This window comes from Balaenoptera borealis, assembly GCF_965194805.1.
Source record: "Balaenoptera borealis genome assembly, chromosome: 2".
Classification (NCBI taxonomy): domain Eukaryota; kingdom Metazoa; phylum Chordata; class Mammalia; order Artiodactyla; family Balaenopteridae; genus Balaenoptera; species Balaenoptera borealis.
The window spans coordinates 117475651-117495513 of record NC_138867.1 but is presented as its reverse complement, the minus strand read 5'-3'; the positions used below and the strand labels follow the sequence as shown (position 1 = coordinate 117495513).

At 44.8% G+C, this 19863-nt stretch overlaps 1 long non-coding RNA gene across 2 annotated transcripts in view; it reads right to left on the bottom strand.

The window, feature by feature from the left end:
• The window catches only part of LOC309624236, a 135356-nt gene that overhangs the window by 57955 nt on the left and 57538 nt on the right, over positions 1–19863 (bottom strand). The window lies entirely within an intron of this gene.

The following is a 19863-nucleotide window of genomic DNA, read 5'->3' as shown; positions in this document are numbered from 1 at the left end:
AAGAGTAAGAGACAGAAGCCCATCATAACCTAAAACTATAATCTATACTAAGGCAGCCTTTCTTCCTACCCACCCCTCTCCCCCTACCTAGGCCACACCAGTTCACAGTGCTGCCATAAAGAAAGAGAGGGGGCTTCCTTGGTGGCGCAGTGGTTGAGAATCTGCCTGCTAATGCAGGGGACACGGGTTCGCGCCTGGTCTGGGAAGATCCCACATGCCGCGGAGCAACTAGGCCCGTGAGCCACAACTACTGAGCCTGCGCGTCTGGAGCCTGTGCTCCGCAACAAGAGAGGCCACGATAGTGAGAGGCCCGCGCACCACGATGAAGAGTGGCCCCCACTTGCCGCAACTAGAGAAAGCCCTAGCACAGAAACGAAGACCCAACACAGCCATAAATAAATAAATAAATAATAAAAAAAAAAAAAAAAAAAAAAGAAAGAGAGGAATCACTCTTTTCCTGATCTTTTATACTGCACCTGAATGGCCAGACTTGCAAAAAAAAAAAAAAAAAAAGGACAAAATTTAAGCTCTTAACCAACCTGTAAGTTTCCTGAGGGCCAGTACTAATCTATAGTACTTATTCTCCTTTTATATCCACCATAGTAAATACCTAACGCACTAGCTGCCTAATGAATATTTGATAAACTGAACTGAAGGGAGTGCCCAGAAGCAAGAAACTAACTAGTCTCTGCTTCCAAAATGGAACCACCACAGAGATCAAGAAATGGGTCCTCCCTGAAAGGATTAGGAAAGAAGCCCCGTCCTGCCACCTTTGATCCCAGGCACTGCCATCTTCATCCGTTCATTCAATCATTCAACAAGAATTTATAGCACACCTGCTATATGTGGACCATAGATCTTATGGCCTAGTGGGGAGAAACATATATTTCAGGTGGTGTTAATTGTCTTGGAAAAAAAAACCAAAATAGGTAAGGGGGCTAGGGATGGTGGGAATAGGGGTTAAGAAAAGCTATTCTGAGGAGGTAGCATTTGAGCAGATACCTGAAGGAAGTGAAGGAGCTAGACTTGCAGCTATCTGAGGGGACAGCGTCCCAGGCAGAGGGAATAGCAATGCAAAAGCCCTGCAGTGGGGGCATTTTGCAAGGAGTCCAGCATTCCTGGAGTGAAGTAAACAATGGGGAGATCGTAGGAGATAAGATCAGAGATAGAATGGTGCTCAAATTACATAGGACCTTGTAGACTATGGTAAAGATTTTAGAATTCATTCCTAGTTGAGAGAGAAGTGATTAGAAAGTTCTGCACAGAGGAGTGACATGTTCTGATTTTACAGGACTACTCTGGCTTCTGTGTTGAGAACAACCTGTAGGGAGTAGAGCAGAAGCAGGAAAACCACTTAGGAGCTATGGCAGAGCCCACTTATTTTCCCCCAAAATTCAGTCTCTCCTTCCACATTTTAGCTTGGCACAATGCTGCTCAGAAAAAGGACTAGATTTCCCAAGCCCCCTTGCAGCTAAGTGTGGCCATGTGACAAAATGCTGACAGATGGGATGTGAGCAGAGGGATATCTGCAACTTTCAGGTCATGTTCTTATAGGAAGGGGCCTGCCATCCACTTCTTCCTTTTCCCCTATCCATGGACTGGAATCTCATGGACATGAAAGTGGCAGCTGGAGCAGCTATCTTAGGCCACAAAATGGAAGTTATATGTTGAAGATGACAGAGCAGCAAGCCACGAGAAGCTAAGATCCCTGACATTATGGAGTGACTGTATCAAGCCCAGACCACTTATGCACAGGTTCATACTTGAGAAAGAAGTAATCTATCTTGTACAAAACACTATATTTTGGAGACTCTGATGTAGCTGCCTAATCTAAATTGTAACCAATTCAGAGGTGACTGCAACTGCCTAGGCAAGTAATGATGGTGGCTCTGATGAGGGTGGGAATGGTGTAACTGGAGATAAGTGACCAGATTCTGGAGATAACCTAAAGGGTAGAACTGACAACATTTTCTGAGGAATTAGATAAGGAGGCGTGAAAGAGAGAGAGGATCCAGGAATGACACCAAAGTTTGGTATCTGGTAGAGTTGCATTTATTGCCGTGGAGAAGACTGGGGGACAGTGAGTCTGAGTGGGCTATGAGCAACACTCACAGGGAGATGTCGAGCAGCAGCTGGATATGAGTCTACCGTTCAGCGGAGATGTAGGGGCTGAAGATATCCATTTGGGAGTCATTAACATGTAGCTGACTTTAATGTCCTAAGATAGATGGGATTACCTAGGGAGAGTGGAGAAACAACAAAGGTGTGATGACAGTCCTAGGGCATCAGAGATGGGGGAAATGAGGAGCCAGCACAGGAAACTGAGGAGGTGGAGGAGAAATGAGAGAGGAGTGTCTGGGAAGCCAAAGGAAGAGGATGTTTTAAGAAGAAACGAGCGGGACTTCCTTGGTGGAGCAGTGGTTAAGAATCCACCTGCCAATGCAGGGAACACAGGTTTGATCCCTGGTCCGGGAAGATCCACATGCCACAGAGCAACTAAGCCCTTGCACCACAACTACTGAGCCTGCAGTCTAGAGCCCGCGAGCCACAACTACTGAGCCTGTGTGCTGCAACTAATGAAGCCCGCCCGCCTAGAGCCTGTGCTCTGCAACAAAAGAAGCCACCACAATGAGAAGCCCGCGCACAGCAACAGAGTAGCCCCGGCTCGCCACAACTAGAGAAAGCCCACGTGCAGCAACAAAGACCCAACGCAGGGGCTTCCCTGGTGGCTCAGTGGTTAAGAATCCGCCGCCAATGCAGGGGACATGGGTTCGAGCCCTGGTCTGGGAAGATCTCACATGCTGCGGAGCAACTAAGGCCACGCACCACAACTACTGAGCCTGTGCTCTAAAGCCCGCGAGCCACAACTACTGAAGCCCGCACACCTAGAGCCTGTGCTCTGCAACAAGAGAAGCCACTGCGTTGAGTAGCCCACGCACCACAACGAAGAGTAGCCCCCGCTCAACACAACTAGAGAAAGCCCGCGCAGCAACGAAGACCCAACACAGCCATAAATAAATAAACAAACAAATAAATCAATAAATAAAAAGACCCAATGCAGCCAAAATAAGTAAATAAATAAATCTTTAAAAAAAAAAAAGAAGAAGAAGAAACGAGCAACCATCCGTGTCAGATGTTGCTGCTAGGATGAGTAAGAGGAGGACTAAGAGATCCCGCTGAAATGAGAAGCCACCAGTGACATTGACAAGAGAATTTTCAGGGGAGCATTGAGGACAAGAGAGAATGAAAAGAGAGGAAGTGGAGACAACTCTCAATTCCCATCAGGTAGAAATCATTCCGGCAATCTGACTTCCACCCTTCCTATCACAGTCCCAAGCATTCTGAAGGACAGGAGGGCACCCAGCCACTGAAACTTAACCAGCTCCCCTTCCCCACATGTCTGAATGACCCTGCAGTCTCTCCTCTCCCAGCTTCCCAGGCCTCCCTGCAGCTATACGTCTGCCCTGCTGGCTCCCAAGGCCGCTTTCAAGGACTGCCTGGGCAGGCTAGGCAGCCAGGCCTGACACTCCTGGATCATAATTAGTGCTGCTGCTAACGATGTTTGGCCCCTGTGGAACAGCAACCTGGGAAATTCTGATACTTCCAATTTTCCCCCTCAGTGCTTTCCCGGATGCAATTTCCCAGCCAGCGCCTGTGCTCCAGCCCTGGGCCCTGGCTGCCTCCTCACCAGGGAAAATTAAAGAGGTGCCTCAGATGCCATTCCAGAAGGCCTAATCAGTTACCTGAAGTCATCTCCTGGTCATTATCACAGCATTATCATATTAACACACGTGCAACTTTGGGGGAGGCAGGGAGGTTACCGTGAGGAAGGGGTGGGGGCACCAGCCCAGCTCCACACAGCACACAATGAGCATCGCAAGTGGTGCGATCAGAAAACTGATGGCTACAGAGAAAGGAGCCCTCCCAGAAAGCTCTGGAATTTCCAACAGAGATGCAGACCACCCACTCTTCCCTGATGAGCATTCTCTCTGGTGCTCCTCTCCAGGACAGAGAGCCTCAGCAGTCAGAGCACTGGACACTGCCCCGTAGCCAAGCATCTTGAGGCTGGGCCTGGTCAAGTCTCAAACCCAGTCCTCCTCTGCCTCAGCAGCTTCAAGTCTTGGCCTCTTGCCCTAGAAAGTGCATAGCTGTGTCCTGACTTCCCAAGTCTGGGGACTTTACTTCATTGCCCTGATGGGCCTCCAGCTCTCTAGGGCAGGGGCTGTGGTGGGCCCCATGCCTCATGGTCTTGGAGGAGAGGCCAGAGGGTTAAGGGCACCAGGAGTTACTGGACCTTGGCTTCTGCCACAGGGGATGAAAATGGAAACCAGCATCTACAAAGCACTTGCTAATGGGAGACCAATTTAAAGCCTTTTTTTTTTTTTAATGTAAAGTATACATGACATAAAATTTACCATTTTAACCTTTTTTTTTTTTTTTAAAGGGAACGCTATTTGTTTATTTATTTATTTTGGCTGTGTTGGGTCTTGGCCTCTGTGCGAGGGCTTTCTCCAGTTGCGGCGAGCGGGGGCCACTCTTCATCGCGGTGCACGGGCCTCTCACTGTCGCGGCCTCTCTTGTTGTGGAGCACAGGCTCCAGACGCACAGGCTCAGTAGTTGTGGCTCACAGGCCCAGCCTCTCCACGGCATGTGGGATCTTCCCAGACCAGGGCTCGAACCCGTGTCCCCTGCACTGGCAGGCAGACTCTCAACCACTGCGCCACCAGGGAAGCCCCCATTTTAACCATTTTTAAATGTACAGTTCTGTGGCATTAAGTACATTCACATTGTTGTGCAACCATCACTACCATCCCTCTCCAGAGCATTTTCATCTTACCCAACTCAAACACTGTACCTATCAAACACTAACTCCCCCAGTGTAGGGTCTTGCATGTTTATCTCATAATCCTTATTGCGAGGTAGGACTTTTCTCCATTTCTGCCAATGAGGATACAAGAACAGACTGGGAAAGTAGTGCTGCCCTTCCCAAGGACAGACAGGCAGGAAGAGGATTTGAATCCCAATCTGCCCAGTTCCAAAGCCTGTGCTCTCTGTAGTTCCTCACTCTGACCTGCCCAAAGTCTAGGGCCTTTATGGGAGTGGCATCACTGAGTGATGTCACTGATGACTAGTCACTTCACACATGATGTTGCACACCGAACTGTAACTGGCAGTGCAAGGGCCTCTAGCTAGCATGGTGCGTACTTCTCAGGAAGGAATCCCAAAGCAAGGCCAGCCGCTATTAATCAATCTTTTGACCACCTCACAGCACCCAGCAGGAAAGTGTTCCTCACACATCCTTTTTTTTGGCCGCACTGCACGGCATGCGGAATCTTAGTTCCCCCACCAGGGATCGAACCTGCACCCCCAGCAGTGGAAGGGCAGAATCATAACCACCGGACCGCCAGGGAAGTCCCTCACACTTCCTTTTTTAACTTGGTACCTCTCTCCAAAGTTGACTATGTTCATTCCCATGGTGTTGGGCCCTTGAACTGCTCAGGGACTCCCCCTCTGCAGTGTGGAAAAATGAGACGCGTACAGGCTATGCAGTCAGATGAGCTTGGGTTCAGATTCTGACTCTGTCACTGTATAACCCTGTGAGTCCAACTCTTATGGGAAAAGAGGAACCCCCCTCAAGTTAGCTCAAGCATGTAAGGTTAGTGTCAGATCATGAGGAGCCACATAGGGCCTCCAGGGGCAGGCACTGGAGCTGGGGAGGAGTCTAGATTCAAGGCTCCTCAGCAACTGGAGGTCATGGCTCTTCCTTGTCAGGCTCTACTCACTGTTAATGTGATTCAGCTGCACCGGGCAAGTTTGCTTCTCTTGCAGGCTCTGGTTGCTGCTGGGGAACTCTTTGCTTTAGGTTGAGGTTTCTAATAGAGGGAATCAGATTGGCTCAACTTATCTTTTTTCCACTGGACCATAAATTAGAGGTGACTGCCTAGCCCATGAACTGACTGACCTTGGGTCAGAACCTCCCTCTGGTTCAATCACCTAAGGGTGGAGGGGGATGGAAGTGGGTAAGTGGTAGTTTAAGACATTGGGGTGAGGGGTGTCATGTGGTATATGACATTGCCTGCAGCCAAGTTTTGACCAGTACAGAGTCACAAGGGGAATGTGGAGTGGGTGGATAAACAGACCTAATATACCATTCTGACTGTGTTGCTTACACTACCTCTCTGGGCCTCAGTTGTTTTCTCATCTAAACAAGCGGGAAAATAATTCCTACTTCATAGGGTTGTTGTAAAGACTAAATGAGAGAACAACAGTCAAAGTGCCTGGTCGTTGCTTAACAACACAGCAGGTGCTTAATAAACACTGTTTCCCTTCCCTCCTGTAGGAAGGACCACTTCCAGTTCTATATCGACCTCAGCTAAAAAAAACAAAAATAAAGAAAACAAAAAAACCCAAGATGGGGTTCTGTTTTCTACAGCAGATTGAAGTCTCCCTGAGGACAAACATTATGACTCATCCTCTTTTTGTTTCCCTCTTGGCACCTCCACTTGACATACTTTATTCTCTTCTGCTGAAATGAGCCTCCTAGCCAAGCACCTAGTGGGAGAGAGAGATGTGTCCTCCTTTACATTCCTGAAGGGCCAGAATTGCTAGCTAACTCTCTCCAAGAGCCATTGGCAGCATGAGTGATAGGGAGCAAAGAGGGCTTCTATGTCAAAAGGAAGATTGATGTGTCCCCACGCTTAGGAGGATGCTTTGATGGAAAGCCTCGCACAAGGCAGCATTTTTCTTTGAAATAAATGCTATGAGACAGTAAAAATAAAAATAGGTCTTCCCCCAACCCAGGGACCTGAGCAGACGACATTTTTCAGTGGTTAATCTATGCTCAAAGGAATTGTCCTAGGCCTCATTTGATCACTAACTCAGTAAATATTTATAAAATATCTGTTTTCTTGGAACTTACAGTCTCATCAAGGAGGGAATTTACAGTCTAACCAAATAATTCCACTCATGAATATATAAGTACAAACCATGATGAACACTGTGAAGGAAAGGATCATGTTTAAGGAGAGCATATACCAAAGAACCTAACCTCCTCTGCTTGGGGAGTCAGACCATGTTAAAGATTTTTACCTTCATCCTGAGAGCAATGGAGGTCATTAAAGGGTTTAAGCAGAGTTTTGGCAGGATCAAATATGTGTTTTGAAAAGATCACTCAGCTACCATGAGGAGAATGGATTGAAGGGAGACTGTTGTGGTAATTCCAGCAAGAGATAAGGGTGCCTCTAACTTCGGTAGTGGTGGTGGTGATAGAGAGAAGTTATGGACTAAAAAGATATTTAGGAGGTAAAATTAACAGGACTTGGTGATTGATTGGATATGGAGGGGGGCAAATGTGGTGAAAACAAGGATTCCAGCTTGTATAACCTGATGGAAGAAAACCAGGGAGAAGACCACAAGCAAAGTCTTAGGTTGCTTCAGGAGCCTTTGAGACATCCAACCGCCAAGGTTGACAGCTAGATACATGAGTCTCCAGCTCCAGGCAGGGGTCAGAGCTAGGGATAATAAGTGTGTGGGTCCTTTGTTCAAAAGCAGTTCAAAGACAGTAGATGAGTTTGCCTAGGAGAGAGCAGAGAGTGAGAAGAAAAGAGGACTTAGAGTCAAACCCTGAGGAACGTGGCCACAGGGTTTAGGGCAGTGGTTCTCCAAGTATGATCCATGGCCCACTGGGAGGTCCCCAAGACCCTAAAGGTCCATAAGGTCAAAACTATTTTCATAACACAGTTAAGACATTATTCTCCTTTTTCACTGTATTGACATTTGCACTGATGGTGCAAAAGCAATAGTGGGTAAAATAGCTTGCACCTTGCAATGGCACTAAACTGTACAAGTAGTTCTTGTATTCTTCACTGCAGTAAAAAAATTTTTCACTTTAACTTAGGACTGTCCTTGATAAAACTGTAAACCCTATTAATTTTTACTAAATCTCAACCCTCGAGCACATCTTTTTAATATTCTGTCTGGGGAAATAGGAAGCACACATAAAGCACTTCTGCTGTATCTCAAGTATAATGGTTGTCTCTAGGAAAAGCACTTTGGCAATTTTTTGAGTTTCAAGCTGAATTACCCTCCTTTTTCATGGAACATCATTTTTACTTGTTAGAATGACTGGAAGACAAACTAAGATTATTCAGATTTGAGTGTTTGGCAGACAGTTTCCCAAAAATGAACAAACTTAGCCTGTCACTTCAAGGAAAACAACTGACAGCATTTGTTGCCCATGATAAAATTCAAGATTTCAAGCGAAAATTAGAATTTGGAACACTTATATCTGCCACCAAGAACTTGATGGCTTCCCAATGCTTAAAGATATCTCTGATGAGATTGATGGTGATACAATGAATGTGATTTTTAAAATACTGTAAATGAAATGTATCAACATTTGGAAGATCTGTATAACTCAGAGGATCTGTATTTTCCAAGTGACCAATGCATGATGTTACTAAATTTATTTAAAGTGCAAGGTAAACCAGTGGATTTTAACGTAATAGAGTAGGAATTGATTGATATGGTTTCAGATTCCACATTGCAACTGATCTTTAAGAAATTACCAAGAAAACACTCCCGTTTACCATTGCAACAAAAAGAATAAAATATCTAGGAATAAACCTACCTAAGGAGACAAAAGACCTGTATGCAGAAAATTATAAGACACTGATGAAAGAAATTAAAGATGATACAAATAGATGGAAAGATATACCATGTTCCTGGATTGGAAGAATCAACATTGTGAAAATGACTCTACTACCCAAAGCAATCTACAGATTCAATGCAATCCCTATCAAACTACCACTGGCATTTTTCACAGAACTAGAACAAAAAATTTCACAATTTGTATGGAAACACAAAAGACCCCGAATAGCCAAAGCAATCTTGAGAACGAAAAATGGAGCTGGGGGAATCAGGCTCCCTGACTTCAGACTATATTACAAAGCTACAGTAATCAAGACAGTTTGGTACTGGCACAAAAACAGAAATATTGATCAATGGAACAGGATAGAAAGCCCAGAGATAAACCCACGCACATATGGTCACCTTATCTTTGATAAAGGAGGCAAGCATATACAGTGGAGAAAAGACAGCCTCTTCAATAAGTGGTGCTGGGAAAATTGGACAGATACATGTAAAAGTATGAAATTAGAACACTCCCTGACACCATGCACAAAAATAAACTCAAAATGGATTAAAGACCTAAGTGTAAGACCAGACACTATCAAACTCTTAGAGGAAAACATAGGCAGAACACTCTATGACATACATCACAGCAAGATTCTTTTTGACCCAGCTCCCAGAGAAATGGAAATAAGAACACAAATAAACAAATGGGACCTAATGAAACTTAAAAGCTTTTGCACAGCAAAGGAAACCATAAACAAGACCAAAAGACAACCATCAGAATGGGAGAAAATATTTGCAAATGAAGCAACTGACAAAGGATTAATCTCCAAGATTTACAAGCAGCTCATGCAGCTCAATAACAAAAAAACGAACAACCCAATCCAAAAATGGGCAGAAGACCTAAATAGACATTTCTCCAAAGAAGATATACAGATGGCCTACAGACACATGAAAGAATGCTCAACATCATTAATCATTAGAGAAATGCAAATCAAAACTACAATGAGATATCATCTCACACCGGTCAGAATGGCCATCATCAAAAAACCTAGAAACAATAAATGCTGGAGAGGGTGTGGAGGAAAGGGAACTCTCTTGCACTGTTGGTGGGAATGTAAATTGATACAGCCACTATGGAGAACAGTATGGAGGTTCCTTTAAAAACTACAAATAGAACTACCATACGATCCAGCAATCCCACTACTGGGCATATACCCTGAGAAAACCATAGTTCAAAAAGAGTCATGTACCAAAATGTTCATTGCAGCTCTATTTACAATAGCCAGGACATGGAAGCAACCTAAATGTCCATCGACAGATGAATGGATAAAGAAGATGTGGCACATATATACAATGGAATATTACTCAGCCATAAAAAGATATGAAATGGAGGTATTTGTAATGAGGTGGATGGAGTTAGAGTCTGTCATACAGAGTGAAGTAAGTCAGAAAGAGAAAAACAAGTACAGTATGCTAACACATATATACGGAATCTAAGGAAAAAAAAAAAAAGCCATGAAGAACCTAGTGGCAAGACGGGAATAAAGACACAGACCTACTAGAGAATGGACTTGAGGATATGGGGAGGGGGTGGGGTGAGATGTGACAGGGTGAGAGAGTGTCATGGACATATATACACTACCAAATGTAAAATAGATAGCTAGTGGGAAGTAGCCGCATAGCACAGGGAGATCAGCTTGGTGCTTTGTGACCACCTAGAGGGGTGGGATGGGGAGGGTGGGAGGGAGGGAGATGCAAGAGGGAAGAGATATGGGAACATATTGTATATGTATAACTGATTAACTTTGTTATAAAGCAGAAGCTAACACACCATTGTAAGGCAATTATACTTCAATAAAGATGTTTAAAAAAAAAAAAGAAATTACCATGTGTCGGGATGAACTGGGAGATTGGGATTGACATATATACACTAATATGTATAAAATAGATAACTAATAAGAACCTGCTGTATAAAAAATAAATTTAAAAAAATTAAAAAAAAAAGAAATTACCATGTATCGAGTTTTGGTGTAGTATCAAAGAAAAATAACCACAATTATTTGAAAGCTAAAATACTTCTTCCTTTTCCAACTCTCTGAGGCCAGAATTTCATCATATACTTCAACCAAAACAACATATTGACACTGATTGGATGCAGAAGCAGAAGTGAGAATCCAGGTATCTTCTAATATTAAGCTGAATATTAAAGAGATTTGCAAAAATATAAAACATGCCAATCTTATCACTAATTTTTTTGTTTTGTAAAATATAGTTTTTCTGTCACCAAAATATTTATGTTAAACATGTAATGCTTTATTGTTATTTTTAAATGGATTAATAAATATTCTTTTAATTTCTCAATTTTAATTTTTAGTACAGTAAATACTGATAGTATAACCCACAAACAAAAGCTCTGGGAGGCCCTCAATAATTTTTTTTCTAAAGGCGAATTTTATTTAAGTAAGTGTAAATTCAAAACAGTAAGCGTATCTTAGATTAGATGTCTTACCTGGAAATCACATTCCTTCTTTTTTTTTTTTTTTTTGGCCATGGCACTTGGCATGTGCAATCTTGCTTCCCTGACCAGGGATCAAACCCGTGCCCCCTGCACTGGAATCGCAGAATCTTAACCACCAGACCACCAGGGAAGTCCCCTCAATAATTTTTAAGACTGTAAAGGAATCCTGACAGCAAAAAATTTGAGAACTGCTGATTTATAAACTGAAATCCCCTCATTTTAAGAGGTCATTCTATCCATCTCCATCAATAAACAGCTTGGAATAAGGTATCTCTCCTAATTTGCAAATATCTCTAGGGAAGAGGAAACATTACAACTCACATATACCCATAATGCTTTGGAGCTGCAGAGATGGACCCCATAAGTTTCCAAAAGGGTCTAGGGAAAGCCACCTATCAGAAAGACCGCACCCTGTCCTTCTCTCTTCCCCTAAAAGGTAATGGCTCAAATAAGTTAGTTAAACCCAAAATCTTACTCCATCAGTTCCACCACCTCTTCTCATCAGCACATCCTACCCTTGATTTTTCAATCTGCTGCTGGTCGAGGCAGTGCTAGAGGAAGGGAACATGAAGGGGCAGATAGGGTCAGACGTATTTCTGAAATGCCAGCACATTCAATTTGTCGGGTATTTTGTGTGAATTTCCTCTTGAGTTCAGAGGCTCCTAACTCAGCAGAATTAAAATGGAATGAAGTAATTAGAGCAGCAGGCTGCGAGGATGTTCTGGGCCTGGCATCACAGGAAATGTGGGGCAGGAGGAAAGGAAGAAGAGAAGAGAGCCTTAAAGAGAGGGCTAGGCAAGAGACCCATCCCAAGAGCCTGCTCCTTGGGAAAGCCTCCCCCCACCTCCCTAGTCCCTTGGTCAGCAGCTCTCGCCTCAGCTCTGCTTCCTAAGAATCCATCCTGGTCTGGCCCCTCACTATCTGACTCCACCCTTCCTTTCTAGTCCCCTTTTCAGAAACTCCCACCAAATATACCTTTCCTCTACTCATACTAAACTCATCATTCTCCTCCTATACCACGGTTCTTTGTGCCTTTGTACATGCAATTATTACCTTGTACTGAAATAATTGCTTATACGTCTGACTCTCCTACAAGACCAATGGCTCCCCAACCTCTGGATTTCACGCATGCATTGCATCCTACTCACTAAGCAAACTGCAAACTCACAACAAGACTTTCTCTGTTTGGTCCCCAAACAGATTCCTAAATTAGTTCAAACCCATAAGCCCTAAGCTATAAACAGGATGATGCAGTCTTGTTATAGTGTAGTAGTTTGAGTTTAGGTGCTAATGCTTTGCTGATCGCAGGAGCGAGACTGGCTAAGTGATATGATTAAAGGGATTGGTGGGTGGGTTATTTGTGCCTGGGCCATGGAAAACCTGAATGCCTGGTTAATTTTGATAAAAGCTGGTGACCACATTCCATTACCCCATAAAAGACAGAGCCAGAGGCTTCTCAATCTGGAGCAGACTGTTTCTGTTTCATCAGCTTTTCCTGTTACACTTGCTGGATCTCTCTGTAGAGTTGTTGTCCTTCCCCCCACTAGAGGAGATGAACCCAGATGTCCTGGGCCTATGAGCTCCTGGAACATCAGCTATCCCCTCAATGCTGTCAGGAGAAGCAGCTGCTCTCTAGAGAGGAGATTTATGAACCCTCTTAGGGTTTATTTATGACTCTCTTAGGACCAGGGACTCTCCCCTTCCCTTATTTCTGAGTCTAGGGAGGGTGGGAAGTAGCATGAGAGCCTGCTTTTGTCTCAGTCATTACTGGTAAATCCTTGTTCCCTGCATAGGTCCACTCCTTTGGATGAAAAAGGCCTTTTCTTAGTCTCACTGCTGGAATGAGGAAGTTAACCTTCACCAGTAGATTTCCCTCACGCACACAATTTTTGAGATATGGCTGACTTTTCATTTTGCCAAATAAGTAAACTTAAAAGAAAAAAACCATCACCTTTTCAGGAAAGTGTGAACATACGAATGTAACCTCACATTAAAGAGGAGAGGTTTTATACTGAATATATTTAGCTTTATTTAAAAACTAATTGCATTGTCCTTTTTTTTTTCTCATTTCACCATGGTAGTGAAATGGACCAGTGAATACTCTAGTATGGAGTTTGGGAATAACTAAACCAGACTATAAGCTTCTCTGAGCAGAGAGTGGTTTTCACTCATTTGTATTTTCCCAGGACCTAACTCAGAGTCTGCTTTATGACAAGTGCTCACCACATTTTTGTGGAATAAAAGAGGAGAAAATGGAGGAAGGAAAGAATTCCCCAACTGGGAACGATGATAGGAAATAGATGTCAAGCCCTAATGTACGTGGGACCCTGGAACAAACTGTCTCTACCCCGACTCCACTCTGTGACCTCTTTATAAAGAAAAGAGCTGCTTACCCTACTCCCTTGTTTAACAGCATTTAGTAGTGCCCCACTGCCTATGTGTTAAAGTCCAAACTTCTTAGCAGAGTACACCAGTCCCTTCACAACTGGTCTCCAACTTCCCTTTCTAGTCCTCTTTTCAGACACTCTTGCAGCATATTGCTTACCTCTACTCATATAAACTCACCATTCTCTGTATTCACCACAGTCCTTTGTGTCCTTGTAATTCCTGTTCGCTGTCTGCAATCTGCTTTTTCCCTCCATTCAGATTGGCCAACTCTCAACTCATCCTTTAAGAAGAGCAGCTTAAGTGCCTCTTTTCCTCCCTCTTTCATGTTAGTTGTTCCCTCCTCTGAGATCACATGTTACCTGTACAATAGCAATTACCAACTTGGACTGTGGTTATTTCTATGCCTGTCTCCCCCACAAGACTGTGCCTCTTGAAAGACAGGGACCGTAATTTTTTCCATTCTCACATTTCCAGTGTCTGGCACTGTTTGTGAGTAAATGAGTGAATGGGGGGGAAAAAACCCAATTAACCAACCAGCTAACCTCCCTTTCTTGCTGGGCAGTCCAGAGTTAGTGTGGCAACTGTGGATTAGGGGAACAAATTCAGGTTCCTTCTCCCATAGGGTATGAAAAGCCATCTGAGACACCTGATTAAAACTCCAGTGCGTACTTCTTTACCTTTAGTGCCCGAGGCACTGCTGAGGCTGAGCAAGGAAAATTCAGGTGTCATTTTCCACACAAAGTCACTTACACAAACCCATTCAACTCTACCTTGAAGTTACTAATGCCAAGAACACCAACAGGGTCCTTGGTGCTCAGTAAAGGAAAAGAGTCCGGGTTGAGGGCTTCAAATTTAGGTTTTGTTGAAACTGAAGTCGTAGCTGAAGAGTAAGTAGAGTCTGGGTGTGTTGATCACTCGCACACACTCACCAAGTACAAAATGTGGGAAAACAGAATGTCTCACCCATGAAACTGTCCTTTTCTACGGTCTTTATCTGGTTGTTCTTAATTATTATTATAATTTTAATGAGTCGTCCCCACATCATTCCATATCAACTTGTTCCCTGTCTTTGGGCCATTAGACTTGAAAAGCGAGAGCAGGATGTGCTTCTTGACTCATGTCTTTAATATTACTTGGACATGGTTAAGACTCCTCTGACACAGGCTCCACCTGCCTTTGACAGATTAGGTTAGTTCATTCAAGCAGTTTCTAAACTCTGGGAAATCAGGGATACCTGTGCCTGTCCAAGTCTACACACACTTGCAGGACCACAGAATTTTAACCTCCGCTGGAGGCCTACAGCAATCTGGAGCCAACAGTGCAGTCAGCTTATCCCAGGGCAGGAGGGAAGTTGGGAAGACCAAGAGACAAGGAAAGATCAAGTGGGAGAGGGAAAGCAAAGATATTCAGAGAGAAAAATGACCGAAGGGAACAAGAAAGGGCCAGAAAACAGAGGAAAAGAAAAGAGGAGGGGAAGTATAGAGGTAAAGGATCACATAGGTGAAAACAATGAAGGAAATGGCTGAAGGAGAAGGCGCCAATCTCATCACAAGACACGTTAATTTCCTTGAGAGGAGGGGCAGTCTCATACTTTTGTTTTTTTTAAGACTGTGATGTGTTTTTTTTTTTGCTTTTTTCTTTTTTTTTAGCTATGTTGGGTCTCTGTTGCTGCACGCGGGCTTTCTCTAGTTCCGGCAAGTGGGGGCTGCTCTTTGTTGCGGTGCACGGGCTTCTCATTGCGGTGGCTTCTCTTATTGTGGAGCACGGCCTCTAGGCGCACAGGCTTCAGTAGTTGCAGCACGTGGGCTCAGTAGTTGTGGCTCACAGGCTCTAGAGCACAGGCTCAGCAGTTGTGGTGCACGGGCTTAGATGCTCCGCAGCATGTGGGATCTTCCCGGACCAGGGCTCGAACCCATGTCCCCTGCATTGGCAGGTGGATTCTTAACCACTGCACCACCAGGGAAGTCCCTCTCATACTTTTTTTTTTTTTTTGGCTGTGTTGGGTCTTCATTTCTGCGCGAGGGCTTTCTCCAGTTGCGGCGAGCGTGGGCCACTCTTCATCGCGGTGCGCGGGCCTCTCACTGTCGCGGCCTCTCTTGTTGTGGAGCACAGGCTCCAGATGTGCAGGCTCAGTAGTTGTGGTGCCCGGGCTTAGTTGCTCCACGGCATGTGGGATCTTCCTGGACCAGGGCTCGAACCCGTGTCCCCTGCATTGGCAGGCAGATTCTCAACCACTGCGCCACCAGGGAAGCCCCCCATACTTTTTTCATGTATCCCTCATATAACCCCCAAAAGTGCTCAAGAAGTACTTATTGATTCCAGTACTGTTTATGGACAAGGCTTTCAACAGGAGAATCCAAGTGTCTGGTTCATCAGAATCCTGGGACTGGGATTCTGGCATTCATAACACTCCTTAATCTCTCTTCCATCCCAGGTTCTCCATCGTGTCTGTCAGAGGCAGGATTTCAGACTGTGTAGACCTTGAGTCAGCAAAATCTACCCCAGGGGCAAAACTGCTCCCTGTGCCAGGCCTGTACACCCCAAAAGAGGCCACAGACCTTGGTTAACCCCTCAAGTTGTGATATTTGCCCACTTCTCCCAACTTTTAGTAAATAACTCCCTTTGGCTGGATGCAGAGAAGAGTCAAATGAAGAATTCTGGGGTTTCCCTGGTGGCGCAGTAGTTAAGAATCCGCCTGCCAATGGGGGCACGGGTTCGAGCCCTGCTCTGGGAAGATCCCACATGCCACGGAGCAACTAAGCCCGTGTGCTACAACTATTGAGCCTGCGCTCTAGAGCCCGCAAGTCACAACTACTGAGCCCGCGTGCTACAACTACTGAAGCCCGCGTGCCTAGAGCCCGTGCTCTGCAACAAGAGAAGCCACCGCAATGAGAAGCCCACACACCGCAACGAAGAGTAGCTCCCACTCGCCACAACTAGAGAAAGCCCGCGCGCAGCAATGAAGACCCAATGCAACCAAAAATAAATAAATAAATAAATTTATTTTAAAAAAAATTCTGGATGAAGATGCCCAGTCTGAAGTATACACTGCCTGTCTCCCCTTGCAGGGAATGAGTCCTCACAGAGAACTTCTCATGAATTTCAGCACAGTGGCTGCTTTCCCAGAGCCAGCCTCTCTCTCTATTCCCTTCTGAACTGCCTCTCTCCCCTGCCCTCTGGTCTAGCTTCTTGTGAGGGGAGGCCAGAGGCAGGCTTTGCTCCAAGTATTCTATGCTCTGCTAGGCTTCTCAATGGCTTCGTGCAGGTGTTTCCAACTCTTTGCCTTCTAGATATTCCAAAAATCGATCCCTACAGTCATCTTGGTAGAGACCCCAGCAACTTATAACCTACTCTTTTATAAATTCTTATTTGACCTCCCTTCAGTTTCACAGTTAAATCCAATGCTAATAGTGAAACAGCTCGTGTAAAAAAAGTCCTTCAGAGACTAGATGACTAGTCCCCAATTTCCAGCCCTCTTTTCTCATAATCAGAATATTCTAGAGCCCCACTGGAACCTGTTTGAGCACCACCATTTATCTCTAAAAAACCACGCAATACAGCAAGAGGCTAAGGACATGCTGACATCTGCTCATCAGCAGGCCAGAAATGATGTTTTCAATTTCCTTTCTCATTTCATTTATTCCCAGGCTGCTCCCTCCCCACCTTCATAAGCCAGTTCTTATTTCAAAAAGTGAAAGTAATAAAGCTGTTCTCCATTATTCATCAGGTTCCATGCTTCCTCCCAGTCACACATACCCCTCACACCTTCCCCTCCAACTCTTCTCATCACCTTCCTTTTCCCCCTTGGCCTCTTTTCCCTCACCCCTTCCAGATGGAGTTCAGGGTCACTGCCCTTCCTCAGAGTCCTACACTTTTCCTATGACCTTCTGAGCTCATCCTCAGATGGGTTGATGATCACAGTGCTAAATACATACTTTATGATATGCTTTGCATTCACTGATTTCCTCATGCCAATGTCCCAGGCTGTACATCTATCAGAGATAACCCTACAAAAACCTGCTGTCCCAGAGAGAATTGAAAAATCTCAGTGGAATACATGGACCATATTCCAGCTCTCCCACCCCAACAACAGGAATTATCATCTCCGAGCTGGGCTGACACGAAATACCAAGGCACTGGCCTTGCAGACTGTGTCTGGACCGGGAGCCAAGAATTCTGTGGGGACAAGCCCTTCTGTAGGCACCTGCATAGTCATTCCTCTTGCTGGCATGGTTTGCCATCCTTGGGCAGTAAATATAAAGAGATGCAATAGAGCATGTGGGGTAAGGGATGGGGCTTTGGAATAAAAACCCAAATTTAAGTCTGCCCTGATACTTACTACATGCATGAACTTGGTTAAGCTACTTAACTTCTCTATGTCTTAGTTGTAAAGTAACAGTACCTCCCTGGTTGGAACGACCAAATGAGAATATGGATGTAAAGCATTTAATGCAGTGCTTGGTACAAGAAGAGCACCCAGTAAACATTAGAAGTTATTATGATCATATATGAATGGACATCAGTAAGTCACATAAACTGTTCACTCATTATAGGCTTTTAAATAAAGAAATACAGCCTTTTTTTTTTAAGCATTGCCTCTAGGAATTGCTTTAATGAATTGCTAGAGCAGTGATTTATAAGTACTATATTGTTGGAATGCAAATAGATATTTCAAAGAGGTGAGAAGTAACTTGTTTTCTTGAGTGGGATAACATTCCCCTTGGGATCTTGTTTACAAATTCAAATAGTTTGTAAGCAAATAGTACTAAGCTGAACTCCAGTCCTTATTTAGGTGAAATGATCACAGTACTGTACTTCTGAGCTTTGAGTAAAAGAGGTTTTTAGCCTATAGAAAAGGGGCCATTGCTCAAATGAAATGCTCTAATTACAAAAGCAGGAGGAAAAATGTCGATCTTGAGATTTTTCCTTTTATACATCTTTATTCTAATGTTGCAAAATATTGGGTAATGGCCAACCTATCACACAAATACAGTCAATTTTCAATTATTCATGTGTGGGTTGTCCAAGGCAGATATCTAACCAACACTGTGTTTGCTTCTTTCTGTTCTATCTGCCCTTTATCTTTATTGTCCCCCCCCAAACACACACACACACCACACACACACTCATACATTCACACACACTCACAAACTCTCTTACACACACACACATTCCACTTTGCCCAAAGCAAGTCAGGCCCAGAACTGCCTATTCTGGTGGTTACAAAAGATGTTGGTCCCTCAGACAAGCATCTTTGTTCCTTTTCTCCCTTACTGCAGGTTTCCCTTTCCTAAATATCTCGTGGGGAGGAAAGGGAAAGAAGGAGGAAGGAAGGAAAGGAAATCATGGTATAAGTTCCCCAGCCCAGCAGTGCAGGCTGTGAGAAACAGAAGGCTCCTGTTCCCTGTGTGCTGGCATCTCTCTTGCCATTTTACTGAAACTTTGGGGTGTTTTTCTCTCTGCAGCACCCACGCTCCCTCCCTTTCTGCCAAAGCTCCTTGTTGTGACAGAATGTGAGGCTGATGGGTTGGGGGGAGGGGAGTGCAGCTAGGTAGCCTGAGGGCAGAGTTACAGCTCCCCCTCCAGGAGCAGGGTGGGTCAAGATTAAGCTACAGACAAATCCTAGAGGCCCCCCTAGTGCTGAACCTCACACATACCCATAGCATCTGTACACACACAGTGCTGTGCACCACCTCCCAAACTCACGCATACACACACACGCACACACACATATGCAGGACTGGAACTTGGTGGGCACAACCATGCATTCAGTAACACTCAGGCAGGAAATTCCATGTCACATTGGCACAGATCTGCCCAAAGCAATCTATGCCCCAGGTCCCCCTACTTTGATCCCTCTCCCTTCTGATGGGCTAGAGAATGCTGCTGGATGCTGGGCATATTTGTGCATAGGCTCCGTTATTACTCAGCACTTCAAACACAGGGACCACCAGTGGTAGGGCCAGCAGACTGCTCAACCCTCTCCTTAGTAGTCTCCACTCAGAACACCCATGGGCTCCAGCAGCACACCCTGGAAAACACAGACCAAAGTCCTGATTAGGGGGCAGAGGAAGTGTGGGCTATAGGCCACAGGCTGTGGCCTCCTCATTCCCCTCAGCCTCAGCTGATGTCCCAGGCTTGTCTGAGGGAGAGGCCCATGTAGAGACATGAAAGAGGGAGAAAGGATTCAATGACCTCTCAAAGTTCTCTCAAAGCTCCAGGAGAACCAGCCAATGAAAGCCAGCTGACACATCTGAACACTAGGCTGAAATATAGAGGACCCCAAATTGCCAGGCTAGACCCTGAACAGGAAAGTCAAAAGG